Below are 14,833 nucleotides of genomic sequence, written 5' to 3'. Positions count from 1 at the left end.
ACATGTACTCATCTCCTCCTGCAAGAGTACAAAAATCACAACAAAAGATAGAGAAGAAGTCACAGTGAGATGGTAGAATGGGCACAATCACAATAAAATTAAATCCCATATCCAATGGTGGGTGACCCACAAATTGGAGAACAACAATACCAAAGAAGTTCTGCCACTATTGTGAAGGTTCAGATCCCCATGTCAGGCTTCCCAGCCTGAGGACCCAGTAAGTTCAGTTCAGTTCAGTTCGGTTCAGTTCAGTCGTGTCCGACTGTTTCCGACCCCATGAATCACAGCACGCCAGGCCTTCCTGTCCATCACCAACTCCTGGAGTTCACTCAGACTCGCATCCATCAAGTCAGTGATGATATCCAGCCATCTCATCCTCGGTCGTCCCCTTTTCCTCCTGCCCCCAATCCCTCCCAGCATCAAAGTCTTTTCCAATGAGTCAACTCTTCACATGAGGTGGCCAAAGTACTAGAGTTTCAGCTTTAGCATCATTCCTTTCAAAGAAATCCCAGGGTTGATCTCCTTCAGTATGGACTGGTTGGAACTCCTTGCAGTTCAAGGGACTCTCAAGAGTCTTCTCCAACACCACAGTTCAAACGCATCAATTCTTCGGTGCTCAGCCTTCTTCACAGTCCAACTTTCACATCCATACATGACCACTGGAAAAACCATAGCCTTGACTAGACAGACCTTAGTCGGCAAAGTAATGTCTCTGCTTTTGAATATACCATTTAGGTGGGTCATAACTTTTCTTCCAAGGAGTAAGCGTCTTAATTTCATGGCTGCAATCACCATCTGCAGTGATTTTGCAGCCCCCCCAAAATAAAATCTGACACTGTTTCCACTCTTTCCCCATCTATTCCCCATGGAGTGATGGGACCAGATGCCATGATCTTGGTTTTCTGAATGTTGAGCTTTAAGCCAACTTTTTCATTCTCCTCTTTCACTTTCATCAAGAGGCTTTTTAGCTCCTCTTCACTTTCTGCCATAAGGGTGGTGTCATCTGCATATCTGAGGTGATTGATATTTCTCCTGGCAATCTTGATTCCAGCTTGTGTTTCCTCCAGTCTAGCGTTTCTCATGATGTACTCTGCATTTAAGTTAAATAAGCAGGGTGACAATATACAGCCTTGGCATACTCCTTTTCCTATTTGGAACCAGTCTGTTGTTCCATGTCCAGTTCTAACTGTTGCTTCCTGACCTGCATACAGATTTCTCAAGAGGCAGGTCAGGTGGTTTGGAATTCCCATCTCTTTCAGTAATTTCCACAGTTTCTTGTGATCCACACAGTCAAAGGCTTTGGCATAGTCAATAAAGCAGAAATAGATGTTTTTCTGGAACTCTCTTGCTTTTTCCATGATCCAGCAGATGTTAGCAATTTGATCTCTGGTTCCTCTGCCTTTTCTAAAACCAGCTTGAACATCAGGAATTTCATGGTTCACATATTGCTGAAGCCTAGCTTGGAGAATTTTGAGCATTACTTTACTAGCATGTGAGATGAGTGCAATTGTGCAGTAGTTTCAGCATTCTTTGGCATTGCCTTTCTTTGGGATTGGAATGAAAACTGCCCTTACTGGAATTCCATCTCCTCCAATAGCTTTGTTGGTAGTGGTGCTTTCTAAGGCTCACTTGACTTCACATTCCAAGATGTCTGGCTCTAGATGAGTGATCACACCATCGTGATTATCCGGGTTGTGAAGATTCTTTTTGTACAGTTCTTCTGTGTATTCTTGCCATCTCTTCTTAATATCTTCTGCTTCAGTTAGGGCCATACCATTTCTGTCCTTTATCAAGCCCATCTTTTCATGAAATGTTCCCTTGATATCTCTAATTTTCTTGAAGAGATCTCTAATGTTTCCCATTCTGTTGTTTTCCTCTATTTCTTTGCATTGATCGCTGAAAAAGGCTTTCTTACCTCTTCTTGCTATTCTTTGGACCCAATAAAGGGACTGGGAATCCTCAGGGAATCTGACCTTGAAGCACAGAAGCAGAATTTGATTGCAAGATTTCCCTAGGACTGCGGGAAACCTAATTCAGGCTTGGAGGGCACAAACAAAACCTTGTGTGCACCAAGTCTCAGAGGAAAGGAGCAATGATTCCTCAGGAAACTGGAGCAAAACTACCTGCTAGTATTGGAGGACCTCCTGTAGAAGTGTGGTTTAGCAGGGGCACACAACAGAGACAGGGGAACTGGCAGCAGCTGTCTGGGAAGGTCTCTTTTGGCATAAACACTCTTGGAGGTCACCATTAACCTGACCATAGACCTTGTAGACTGAGGGCTCAGTCACCTCAGGGGGGAAAAAAAATCAGGGAAGGAGTGCAACCACACTCATCAGCAGATAATTGGATTAAAGCTTTACTGAGCAAGACCCTTCCCATCAGAGCAAGACCCAGTGTTTCTCACCACCAGTCCCTCCTGTCAAGAAGCTTGCATAAGTCTCTTAGCCTCCTCCATCAGAGGGCAGAAAGAAGAAGCATGAATAACCACAATCCCACAGCAACTAAAACAAACCACGTTACAGAAAGTTAATCAGCATGAAAAAGCAGAAAGTTACATCCCAGGTGAAGGGACAATACAAAACTATAGAAAAACAACTAAATGAAGTAGAGATAGGCAATCTTACAGAAAAAAAGAATTTAGAATAATTATCAGTTCAGTTCAGTTGCTCAGTCATGTCTGACTCTTTGCCACCTGCAGCACACCAGGCTTTCCTGTCCATCACCAACTCCTGGAGTTGCCTAAAAATCATGTCCATTGCATCAGTGATGCCATCCAACCATCTCACCCTCTGCTGCCTTCTCCTTTTTTTTTTTTTCTAATCTTTACCAGCATCAGGGTCTTTTTCACTGAGTTGGCTCTTCTCATCTGGGGGCCAAAGTACTGGAGTTTTAGCTTCAAAATCAGTCCTTCCAGTGAATGGTCACCGTTGATGTCCTTTAGGATTGACTGGTTGGATCTCCTTGAAGTCCAAGGGACTCTCAAGAGTCTTCTCCAACACCGCAATTCATAAGCATCGATTCTTCAGCACTCAGCTTTCTTTACAGTCCAACTCTCACATCCATACATGACTACTGGGAAACCATAGTTTTGACTAGACAAATCTTTGTTGGTAAAGTAATGTCTCTGCTTTTTAGTATGCTGTCTAGGTTGGTCATAGGTTTTCTTTCAAGGAAGAAGCATCTTTTAATTTCATGGCTGCAGTCACCATCTGCAGTGATTTTGGAGCCCAGAAAAATAAAGTCAGCCAATGTTTCCACTGTTTCCTCATCTATTTGCCATGAAGTGATGGGACCAGAGGCCATGATTTTGGTTTTCTGACTGCTTAGTTTTAAGCCAAATTTTTCACTCTCCTCTTTCACTTACATCAAGAGACTCTAGTTTTTCTTCACCTTCTACCACTAAGGGTGGTGTCATCTGTTTATCTGAGGGTATTGATATTTCTCCCAGAAATCTTGAATTCAGCTTGTGCTTCATTCAGTGGGGCATTTCTCATGATGTACTCTGCATTTAAGTTAAATAAGCAGGGTGACAATATACAGCCTTGAGGGACTCCTTTCCCAATATGGAACCAGTCATGTATTCCATGTCCAGTTCTAACTGTTGCTTCTTGACCTGCATACAGATTTCTCAGGAGGAAGGTCGGGTGGTCTGGTATTCCCATCTCTTGAGGAATTTTCCAGTTTGTTGTGATCCATATAGTCAAAAGCTTTGGTATAGTCAATAAAGCAACTCTCGGAACTCTCTTGCTTTTTCGATGATCCAGCAGATGTTGGCATTTTGATCTCTGGTTCCTCTGCCTTTTCTGAAACCAGCTTGAACATCTGAAAGTTCATAGTTCACGTACTGTTGAAACCTGGCTTGGAGAATTTTGAGCATTACTTTAGTAGTGTGTGAGTTGAGCTCAATTGTGCGGCAGTTTGGGCATTCTTTGGCATTACATTTCTTTGGGGTTGGAATGAAAACTGACCTTTTCCAGTCCTGTGGTCATGCTGAGTTTTCAAAATTTGCTGGCATATTGAGTGCAACACTTTCACAGCATCATCTTTTAGGATTTGAAACAGCTCAACTGGAATTCCATCACCTCCAATAGCTTTGTTTGCAGTGACGTTTCCTAAGGCCTACTTAACTTCACATTCCAGGATGTCTGGCTCTATATGAGTGATCACATCATCATGATTATTTGGGTCGTGAAGATCTTTTTTGAATACTTCTTCTGTGTATTGTTGCCAGCTCTTCTTAATATCTTCTGCTTCTCTTAGGTCTGTACCATTTCTGTCCTTTATTGAGCCCATCTTTGCATGAAATGTTCCCTTGGTATCTCTAATTTTATTGAAGATATGTCCAATCTTTTGCATTCTATTGTTTTCCTCTATTTCTTTTCATTGATCACTGAGGAAGGCTTTCTTATCTCTCCTTGATGTTCTTTGGAACTCTGCATTCAAATGGGTATATCTTTTCTTTTCTTCTTTTCCTTTGGCTTCTCTTCTTTTCATAGCTGTTTGTAAGGCCTCCTCAGACAAACATTTTGCCTTTTTGCATTTCTTTTTCTTGGGGATGGTCTTGATCACTGCCTCCTGTACAATGTCATGGACCTCAGTCCATAGTTCTTCAGGCACTCTGTCTACCAAATCTAGTCCTTTGAATCTATTTGTCACTTCCACTGTATAGTTGTAAGGGATTCGATTTAGGTCATACCTGAATGGTCTAGTGGTTTTCCCTACTTTCTTCAATTTCAGTCTGAATTTGGCAATAAGGAGTTCATGATCTGAGCCACAGTCAGCTCCTGGCCTTCTTTTTGCTGACTGTACAGAGCTTCTCCATCCTTGATTGCAAAGAATATAATCAATCTGATTTCGGTATTGACCATCTGGTGATGTCCATGTGTACAGTCTTCTCTTGTGTTGTTGGAAAAGGGTGTTTGCTATGATCAGTTCTCTTGGCAAAACTCTGTTAGCCTTTGACCTGCTTCATTTGTACTGCAAGGTCAAATTTGCCTGTTACTCCAGGTCACTTGACTTCCTACCTTTGAATTCCAGTCCCCTATAGTGAAGAGGACATCTTTTTTTGGATGTTAGTTCTAGAAGGTCTTGTAGGTCTTCATAGAACTGTTCAGTTTCAGCTTCTTCAGCATTCCTGACTGGGGCATAGACTTGGATTACTGTGATATTGAATGGTTTGCCTTGCTAACGAACAGAGATCATTCAGTTTTTTTTTTTTTTAATTGCATCCTAGTAATGCATTTTGGACTCTTGTTGACTATGATGGCTACTCCATTTCTTCTAAGGGATTCTTGCCCACAGTAGTAGATATAATGGTCATCTGAGTTAAATTCAGCCGTTCCAGACCATTTCAGTTCACTGATTCCTAAAATATTGATATTAACTCTTGCCATCTCCTGATTGACTGCTCCCAATTTGCCTTGATTCATGGATCTAACATTCCTGGTTCCTAGGCAATATTGCTCTTTACAGCATCAGGCTTTACTTCCATCACTTGTCACAGCCACAACTATGTATTGTTTTTGCTTTTGCTCCATCTCATCATTCTTTCTGGAGTTATTTCTCCACTGATCTCCAGTAGTATATTGGCCACCTACCGACCTGGGGAGAAGAAATGTTTGTCAAAGACCTACAAGAACTAAAGAATAAACAGATCAATAAAACACTAGAAAGAATCCATAGCAGAATAACTGAGGCAGAAGCACAGATAAATGACCTGGAGGACAGAATGGTAGAAATCACTGCTGCAGAACAGAATATAGAAAAAAGAATGAAAAATAATGAAGACAACGTTAGAGACCTCTTGAACAACATTAAATGCATGAATATTCACATTGTAGGGATTCCAGAAGCAGAAGAGAGAGAGAAAGGACCTGATAGAATATTTGAAGAGATAATAGCTGAAAAATTCTCTAATACAGTAAAGGAAATAATTGACCAAGTCCAGGAAGCACAGAGAGTCCCATGAAGGATAAATCAAAGGAGGAACATACCCAGATACATAGTCATCAAACTGACAAAAATTAAAGACAGAGATAAAATATTTAAAGCAGCAAAGGAAAAAATGACAAATAACATACAAGGGAACTCCCATCAGGCTATCAATTGACTTCTCAACAGAAACTGTACAAGCCAGAAGGGAATGGCATGACACATTTAAAGTGATGAAGGGAAGATCTTACAACCAAGAATACTCTACCTAGCAAGACTCTCCTTCAGATTTGATGGAGGAGTCAAAAGCTTACCAGACAAGCAAAAGTTAAGAGAATTCAGCACCACCAAACCAGCTTTACAACAAATGCGAAAAGAGCTTCTCTAGGCAGAAAGCAATATAAGGAAAAGACCTACCTACAGAAAATGAACCCAAGACAATTAACAAGATAGTAATAGAATCATACATATTGATAATTTCCTTAAATGTAAATGGATAAAATGCACCAACCAAAAGACATAGACTGGGTGAGCAGATGAAAAGTGTGGTTGTATGCATTTACACTTACCACATCACTCTGCTCGACCCCCCAAATTGTATGTAATTCTTTTATATTGTTAGGCTAATCATGTTCCTGTTATGGCTCACAATTGTTCTTATCTTTTATGTTTTATTTGGCTATTGATTGTGAAAACTGATAAACATCTTTTACTATTGTGATTATGTAATTATTATTCACTTAATACCATTGTATCATGGTCAACAGAAAAATTATAGAATTCTATATCACCAAAACTACCATTTAATAGAAAAACCTGTAATCACTTTTCAAAATCCAGATGCATATTAGAGTTATCTTGGAATTAAAAAAATAATACAATTGCCCAGGTATGGCTTTTTTTTTTTTTTTTTTTTGCCAGAGCTCCAGATATGTTTCTAGTAAGCAGCCATTCAGGATTGGGAGCTTGTATACACCCGTGGTGGATTCATGTCAATGTGTGGCAAAACCAATACAGTATTGTAAAGTAAAATAAAGTAAAAATAAAATATTAAAAAAAACTAAAATAAAGAAAAATAAAAGCAACTGGACTGTATGAGGATCTTTTACCTTTATCTAGTTTGTTTCACTTTTTAAATTTCATACTCAGTGCTCCATTTCATTTAGTTCATGTTTCCCAATTTATACAGCTTTCTTATTTTTTCGATGTTCTTTCTCAAGCCTTTATCAAGCATAGTAAAAAGCTTTTGTATGCATATAGAAAAATAATAAGTATAATACATATATTTTAAAAAACTTATGAATTTTTCCCTAACTAAAAAATTAATTACATTTTGACTCCACTTTTTTGACTTAGTATGATTACAATGCTAGATTTCTATTTTAAAAAAATAGATATGCAACAAACCACAAAGGTTTGTTGTATGGCACAAGTAACTATAGGCAATATCTTGTAATAACCTATAATGGAAAATAAATTCAAAAATAGCAAATGTATATACGTATAACTGAATCACACACACACAAATGAATTGTTTTTAAAATTTAGTAATGCTTATCTTTTTGCCAGTTTTTCTAAATATCCATGTACATCTAATAACAACATATGAGATGCAAAATTTTAAATATAATTGTGTAGGATATGATTAATATAAGTTAATTAAATATAAATCTATTATATTTAAATTATTGATGACATAATTCAAGATGCTCCTATTCTTATCTTTTCTGAACTTGATAAATTATTCTCAGAGAAATGTTAATGTCTCACTATGATTATATTTTTTCCTTTTCTTTATGTTTCTTCTGATGTTTGGTTTATGTATCTGTTTCTTTGTTTTTAAGGTGTCTAATGGTTTATGATGTTTATCTTCTTTGTGAATTTTACATTTTATCATGAAAAATATTCATCTTTGCTTCATCTAAAATAAATAAATTTAAAAAATAAGCTACAAAGATATATTGTAAAACACAAAGAATATAGCCACTACTTCATAAATTGAGTTTATACATTTTATAAATATAATTGTGTAAATTTTGTATATTTTATAAATGGAATTTAACCTTTCATTGAAATGGGGACTTCCCTGGCAGTCCAGTGGTTAAGAGTTTATTTCCATTACTAGGGAGATGGGTTTGACCCCTGGTTAGGAAAGAAGGATCCCACATGCCCCCGGGTGTGGCCAATAAATAAATAAGTAAGTAAATGGAATGGAAATGTGAATCACTATATTGTATACCTATCACTTGTATGACATTGTACATCAACTATAATTCAATATAAATAAAATTAAAATTAAAAAGTATTATTTGAAGATTATGTGATTATGTGTAAGTAAAATATTGGGAATAAAAAGAACTCAGGAATTATCTAAAAATGAACAAATACAAACTGAAAGGATTTCTAGAGAATTGGTATTCTTTCAGATGATAAAATTTCTACCTATAAAACTAATGGAATAAAAAGTGAATCACTAGAGCTAACATGAAAATTTAGCAGGAATGTAGACACAAAATAAATATTAAAAATAAACAAACTTTAAAAAATATAATTAATAAACAAATACGATAAGATACCATCCATGGACGGAGAAGCCTGGTGGGCTCCAGTCCATGGGGTCACAAAGAATCAGTGAGTGACTTCACTTTCTTTCTTTACCATTTATAATAACATCAAAAACTATAAAATAGCTAAAAATCAGATAAAGAGAGAATATAACAGTATTTTGCAGAGAAATTCTAAAAACTACAAAGATCATGAGAGTATTTCCAATTAATAGAAGTTGAATGGAAGAAGTTATTATTACAAGGAATTACAATTTTCTTTCTTTAAATTATTCTATAACTTCAGTAAATTCCTAGTTAATAAACTTATTTTTTTTATATCATGTGGAAGAATAAATGACTATGTAGGTCTAAATCATTTTTGAAATAGAAGAGTGAAGTTTATTCACAATGGACTAGTCTTAAATGCAAAAGAGAATACTAGAAAGTTAATAGTATATAATATGGCAGAATATTAGGGCTATATTGTTAGTGCAGAATTATTTCTTAAATTAGATTTTCAGACTTGAAACTCTAGCCTTGGGAGAACTGGCCTATGGTGGGTTGTTTCTCCCTTGCCATATACATGACTAGTTTACTAGTGGACACTTAAGGGGGCCTAAGTGCTGGTGTCTCCTTCCCAGCCTTGACTCCTAAGGGCTCAGTTTCTATCAGAGCCTGTAACTAACCTAGGTCCTGCTGGGCAGTGGTCCTGGGTTTGCCACTTCTTGGGGGATAGGAATGGGCATGTCCGGGGGGGTGGGGTGACATAAGTGTGCCCCTGTTTGCATATTGTTTCTTCTGTGCCACAAGGTATATTGATGTTTCTTCCCCCTCCCCCACCACCCAAAAGGATTAATTTAAAAGTAAAAATTGTTAAATTTTGCTTTCTAAAAGTAAGACTTTCTCTTCAATAACGTATATATCCAACAAAATTAGTGGGCAAAAACTTGAGAGAGGTATTTGAAATTTTGAAAAAAAAAATTCATATATGTATTTTGTACATATATACAGAGAATAATATAGGAAACTTTTTAAAAGAGTGCTGAATGAATTACATTAATAAAGAAGACATATAATACTTTTGTTGAAATTAGAGTTGAACTTTAATAGCTATAGAAATGCAAATTAAGATAAGATCTCATTTTATACCGTTTAATTTGCAAAATTAAAAAGCTGCAGCAGCCCAGTGTTTGCAGGGATGTGAAAAAATTGAGTTGACCAAAATATTTGTTTGGGTTTTTAATGTCATGGAAAACCTGAAAGAACATTTTGGCCCACCCAGTACGTGTAAATTCCCATGAAATGATGGTGATGAGGTAATTCTGGAGAGTTTGCTGTAGTAACTTGTCTAATGACATTCATATTGACCCTGAAATCCTACTTCTGATTATGAGTAATGGAAAATATTTACCTATGTCCAAGAGGAAACATATGTAGAGATGTTTATCTCAGAGTTTTTATGGTAGTGAAGTGTTAGAAGCATTATGGATGTTCATCTCTATTATGGGATTCTAGGTAGCAAGTAGAGACCACAGACTCAACACAGAGTAGTATGGGAAGATCTTTAAAATAGTGCCGAACGAAATAATATTCATAGGTGAAGTATATGCAGTGTAATACCATTTGTGGAAATTAAAGTTGTACATGTCAAATATAGTACATTTTATAAGAATACCTAACAGGATAACATATGTATATATTAGAATGTGGGAAAGATAAGGCTATGGGGATAAACAGATGAATCAAATATTTCACAGAGAAAGACTGCTGGAACAAATGATGTCCATGGGACCATAAGGGAGGAGAATGATTAACTCAACAATCTGTACTTAAGATTTCAAAGGCAAAACACAGCACAGAAAAATAAACATTGGAAAATATTTAATGAAAGAGTTACGGTGATGGGTTTACACCATGAGTAGTTTCTTCTCAGGGAAAAATATATAATATTGTACAAAGTACTTGTATGTATAAGAACAGAATCAAAATATCTGCAATATCAAAACACTGGTTGAAAATGTCAAGGTTTTTTGTAATCAGCAAAGATACAGATAGAGAAAAGTTTCTATATTTTACCACTGGGTATCAATAGAGATTAAAACAGCTTCAGCATCTTAGTTATTGAAAAATTAGAAGCGTTAGGCTCAGAGAGTAAAGAATCTGCCTGAAATACAAGAGATCTGGGTTTGATCCCTGCATGATGAAATTTCCCTTGAGAAGGGAATAGCTACTCAATCCAGTATTCTTGCCTGGAGAACTCCATGGACAGAGGAGCCTGGCAGGCTACAGTCCACAGGGTCACAACGAGTCAGACACAACTGAGTGACTAACACTTGTTTCACTATAAAGGCCTCCACATCATCAAACAGCTTACAAACTCATGCTTAAATGCATAATAACTTTTTATATCTAAAAATAATTGAAAATTACTTACAAAAACATGCACAAAACCTCGTCACCTTTCTTGGTCCTGAGGCCACAAGGAAATTTCTCTCACCAGTTCTCTTAGAGGAGAAAGTATTTGGTTTAGTAATAGATGTTCTCAAGGAGAATTCTTTGAGTAAATTTCATGAGGATCACAGGCATGTTAAAGTTTCTTAAAGTAGGGTAATCATGTCAGCCTCAAAAAAAAAAAAAAATGGGCAAAGTATTTTTACACAACATGCAGGATCTGGTCCATGGGAGCGGCTCTCTGATGTTCTGGAAAACTCAATAGCAAGTTTTGCATAACCTACATGAGTGAGTAGACTGTAAGTCACATAAATATTGTTTATGTTTAAATAATTTGAATATGTATTTTTATCAGCGCAGACTTTTAGGTTATGTACTCTAACATGCACCTGTGTACAACAGTTTTATACTATGTTAAATGCAGAGAAATAACATTAATAATTGGTGGATTAATAATAACACAGATGGAATTTGCAATTGGAAATTTTTGTGGCTTTTAGATACTTACTCCAGGACAGTTGTTTGAATCTCAGATTTGCTCCCTGAGACTGATAGTATCTGTAGTGAGGATCAATATTCTTCTCGAAACATAATTTGGTTCTGCTCTAATACAGAGGCTTTTCTTGACCTTCCTACAGCTCTGTCCAACTCTAATATGCAACCAATTGCACTTCATAGACAATGCCAAAGACTTTAGAAAGAGAAATAGTTAGAGTGAGTATGAGCCCTAATTTGGTATAAATTGTCCTGAGACAAACATCCACAGTTTTTGAACAGTGATATTTCCAGATGGCCTATTTAAGTTACTAACTACACATTTAGTACCTTATAGATAGATAGTGCCAAATGGGGTTATATGGAAGAGACTAGTGATTATCTCCAAGAATCTATTTTGTACTTCCTTTAGAATAAATCAGCTCCCAATTATAGCCAGCAGAATAAGACTGCACCTCTTAGGCAACCTTTTAGCTGGCTGTGGTCATGTGCCTGGGGTCTGTGCAACGTAGTGTACAGCTACCGCAAAGTGGAACTGAGGCAGTGTGGGGTGAGTATGCTTGGCGTATTCCTTTTTCCTTATGCTGACTAAAAGGAGAATTTGATGAAAGAAACTCTTGAATCATTTCAGAGAACAGGATGACCCTTGGAATGAGGACCAAGCATGGTAAAGACCTAAAGAAAACGAAAAAGCAAAACCCCATGCCCCCCAAACAAAAGAGGAAACTGGAACCTAGTCCCCCACACAATGAAATTTCATAATAACACTGAACTGCCTGCTTCTCGTCTTTTCACAAGAAATATAACTGCATGTTTTTAAAGATTTTGTTAATCTGAATTTTCTGTCACTTACAGTCTAACTTGATCCTAACTGATCTAGGTTGTTGCCTGAATATCAATGAAAGGTTGATAACTTTGGCTTTCCTTTTGCCACTGTGGCCAGAGCCATGATCATGCTCAGGCTTCAGTGTGTTCCAATTCAAGAAACAGAGCTGGTTGGTCCCCACTGACACTAACAAAATATCCAATGCCAACTCCCATCAGCAGGTCCCGAAGCTGATGCTTGAAGCTGGATAAAACACCTTGGGCTGCCGAAAGGGTAGGCATATGGGCATAGGTATGTGAAAGGGTATCCAATGCTGAATAAGGAAACCTAGATGAAGAGGATGAGAAGGGTGAGAATTGCACGCAGACTACTCAGGAAATACCACAAATCTAAGAATAATGACTGCCATATGTATCACAGCCTCTGCCTGAAAGTGATGGGTAATATATTCAAAATCAAGTGTGTTTTCACAGAACATATCCATAAGCTGAAGGTGGACAACACTTATAAGAAGCTTCAGGCCCACCAGGCTTAGGTCTTTCAAATCTACAGCTAGAGAAGCAGAAAGGTCTTTGAAGAGGGGCTCCAGGTCAGGAAGGAGGAAATCCTCAAGGTTCTGTCCAAGGAGGAAGATACCAAGAAATAGGTTCAACCCTTCTTGTCTGTACACAGTGGCCTTGGCAATTATGTATATCACTCATTAAATAAAACAAGACTTTGTCTCCTTAAAAAAAAAAAAAAAGGTTGATAACCATGATTAAAAAAAAATTTGCTAAGGCTAAATTAAATTTTTCACAATAACATCTATGTTACCTATCTCTCATTTTATTTTTTCTATATATTGTCAAAGGCAAAGGTGAAAATGCAACTAGTCATTCCAAAATTTATATGAAAAGAAACATGTTAGATATCAGCATGAACTTCTGGGAAAGTGGTAGAGAGAAATATTTCATAATTCATCTCACTGAGATAAATCCAAAATAGAAAAAGGAACTTTCTCTGTGTTGAACTCAGAGAAGAGCTGCAACTTAAAACCAAGAAAATTCTGTAACTTATAAACAAAGTTGGAATAATATTTAAGCACACATTTTCACTCATTTTAAATAAAACGGATGGTCAATGGATGTCCATGGTTTAGGATAATAAGTTTAATTCAGAAGATAATTAATGAAGGTTACTGAGGCCTTTGTTAGAAGATAAGCATGGAGGAAAAAATCACTACAGAAATGGAGAACAAATTAATGTATGAGAAACATTTAGATTTAGAAATTAGGGAATGACAACATGAGGTTTTGATCTTGCTAGTATGCAGTGGCTCATGTGGCTTAACGTGGAGTCTTAAAGAAATTTTTAATTAAAAAACTTATTGTAGTATAGTTGATTACAATGTTGTGTTAGTTTCAGGTGTATCACAAGATGAGTCAGTTCTATGTATACATATAGTCAACTCTTTTAGATTCTTTTCCCATATAGGTCATTATACAGTATTGAGTATATTCCTGTGCTATTTAGTAGATTCTAATTATCTATTTTATACATCAGTTCAGTTCAGTTGCTCAGTCGTGTCTGCCTCTTTGCACCCCATGTATTGCAGCACGCCAGGCCTCCCTGTCCATAACCAACTCCCAGAGTTCACTCAAACTCACGTCCATCGAGTTGGTGATGCCATCCAGCCATCTCATCCCATGTCATCCCCTTCTCCTCCTGCCCCAAATCCCTCTCAGCATCAGGGTCTTTTCCAATGAGTCAACTCTTCGCATAAGGTGGCCAAAATAGTGGAGTTCCAGCTTTAGCATCATTCCTTCCTTCAAAAGCATCAATTCTTCGACTCTCAGCTTTCTTCACAGTCCAACTCTCATATCCATACATGACCACTAGAAAAACCATAGCCTTGACTAGACGGACTTTGTTGGCAAAGTAATGTCTCTGCTTTTGAATAGGCTATCTAGGTTGGTCATAATTTTCCTTACAAGGAGTAAGCGTCTTTTAATTTCATGGCTGCAGTCACCATCTGCAGTGATTTTGGAGCCCCCCAAAATAAAGTCTGACACTATTTCCACTGTTTCCCCATCTATTTCCCATGAAGTGATGGGGCCAGATGCCATGATCTTGGTTTTCTGAATGTTGAGCTTTAAGCCAATTTTTTTGCTCTCCTCTTTCACTTTCATCAAGAGGCTTTTTAGCTCCTCTTCACTTTCTGACATAAGGGTGGTGTCATCTGCATATCTGAGGTAATTGAGATTTCTTCTGGCAATCTTGATTCCAGCTTGTGTTTCTTCCAGTTCAGCATTTCTCATGATATACTCTACATATAAGTTAAATAAGCAGGGTGACAGTATACAGCCTTGACATACTCCTTTTCTTATTTGGAACCAGTATGTTGTTCCATGTCCAGTTCTAACTGTTGTTTCCTGACCAGCATACAGGTTTCTCAAGAGGCAGGTCAGGTGGTCTGGTATTCCCATCTCTCAGAATTTTCCACAGTTTATTGTGATCCACACAGTCAAAGGATTTGGCAAACTCAATAAAGCAGAAAAAGATGTTTTTTGGAATTCTCTTGCTTTTTCTATGATCCAGCAGATAT

Source organism: Oryx dammah, unplaced genomic scaffold, assembly GCF_014754425.2.
Source record: "Oryx dammah isolate SB20612 unplaced genomic scaffold, SCBI_Odam_1.1 HiC_scaffold_28, whole genome shotgun sequence".
NCBI classification, from domain to species: Eukaryota; Metazoa; Chordata; class Mammalia; order Artiodactyla; family Bovidae; genus Oryx; species Oryx dammah.
The sequence above is the reverse complement of the archived record's forward strand: the minus strand, read 5'-3'. Positions refer to the sequence as shown.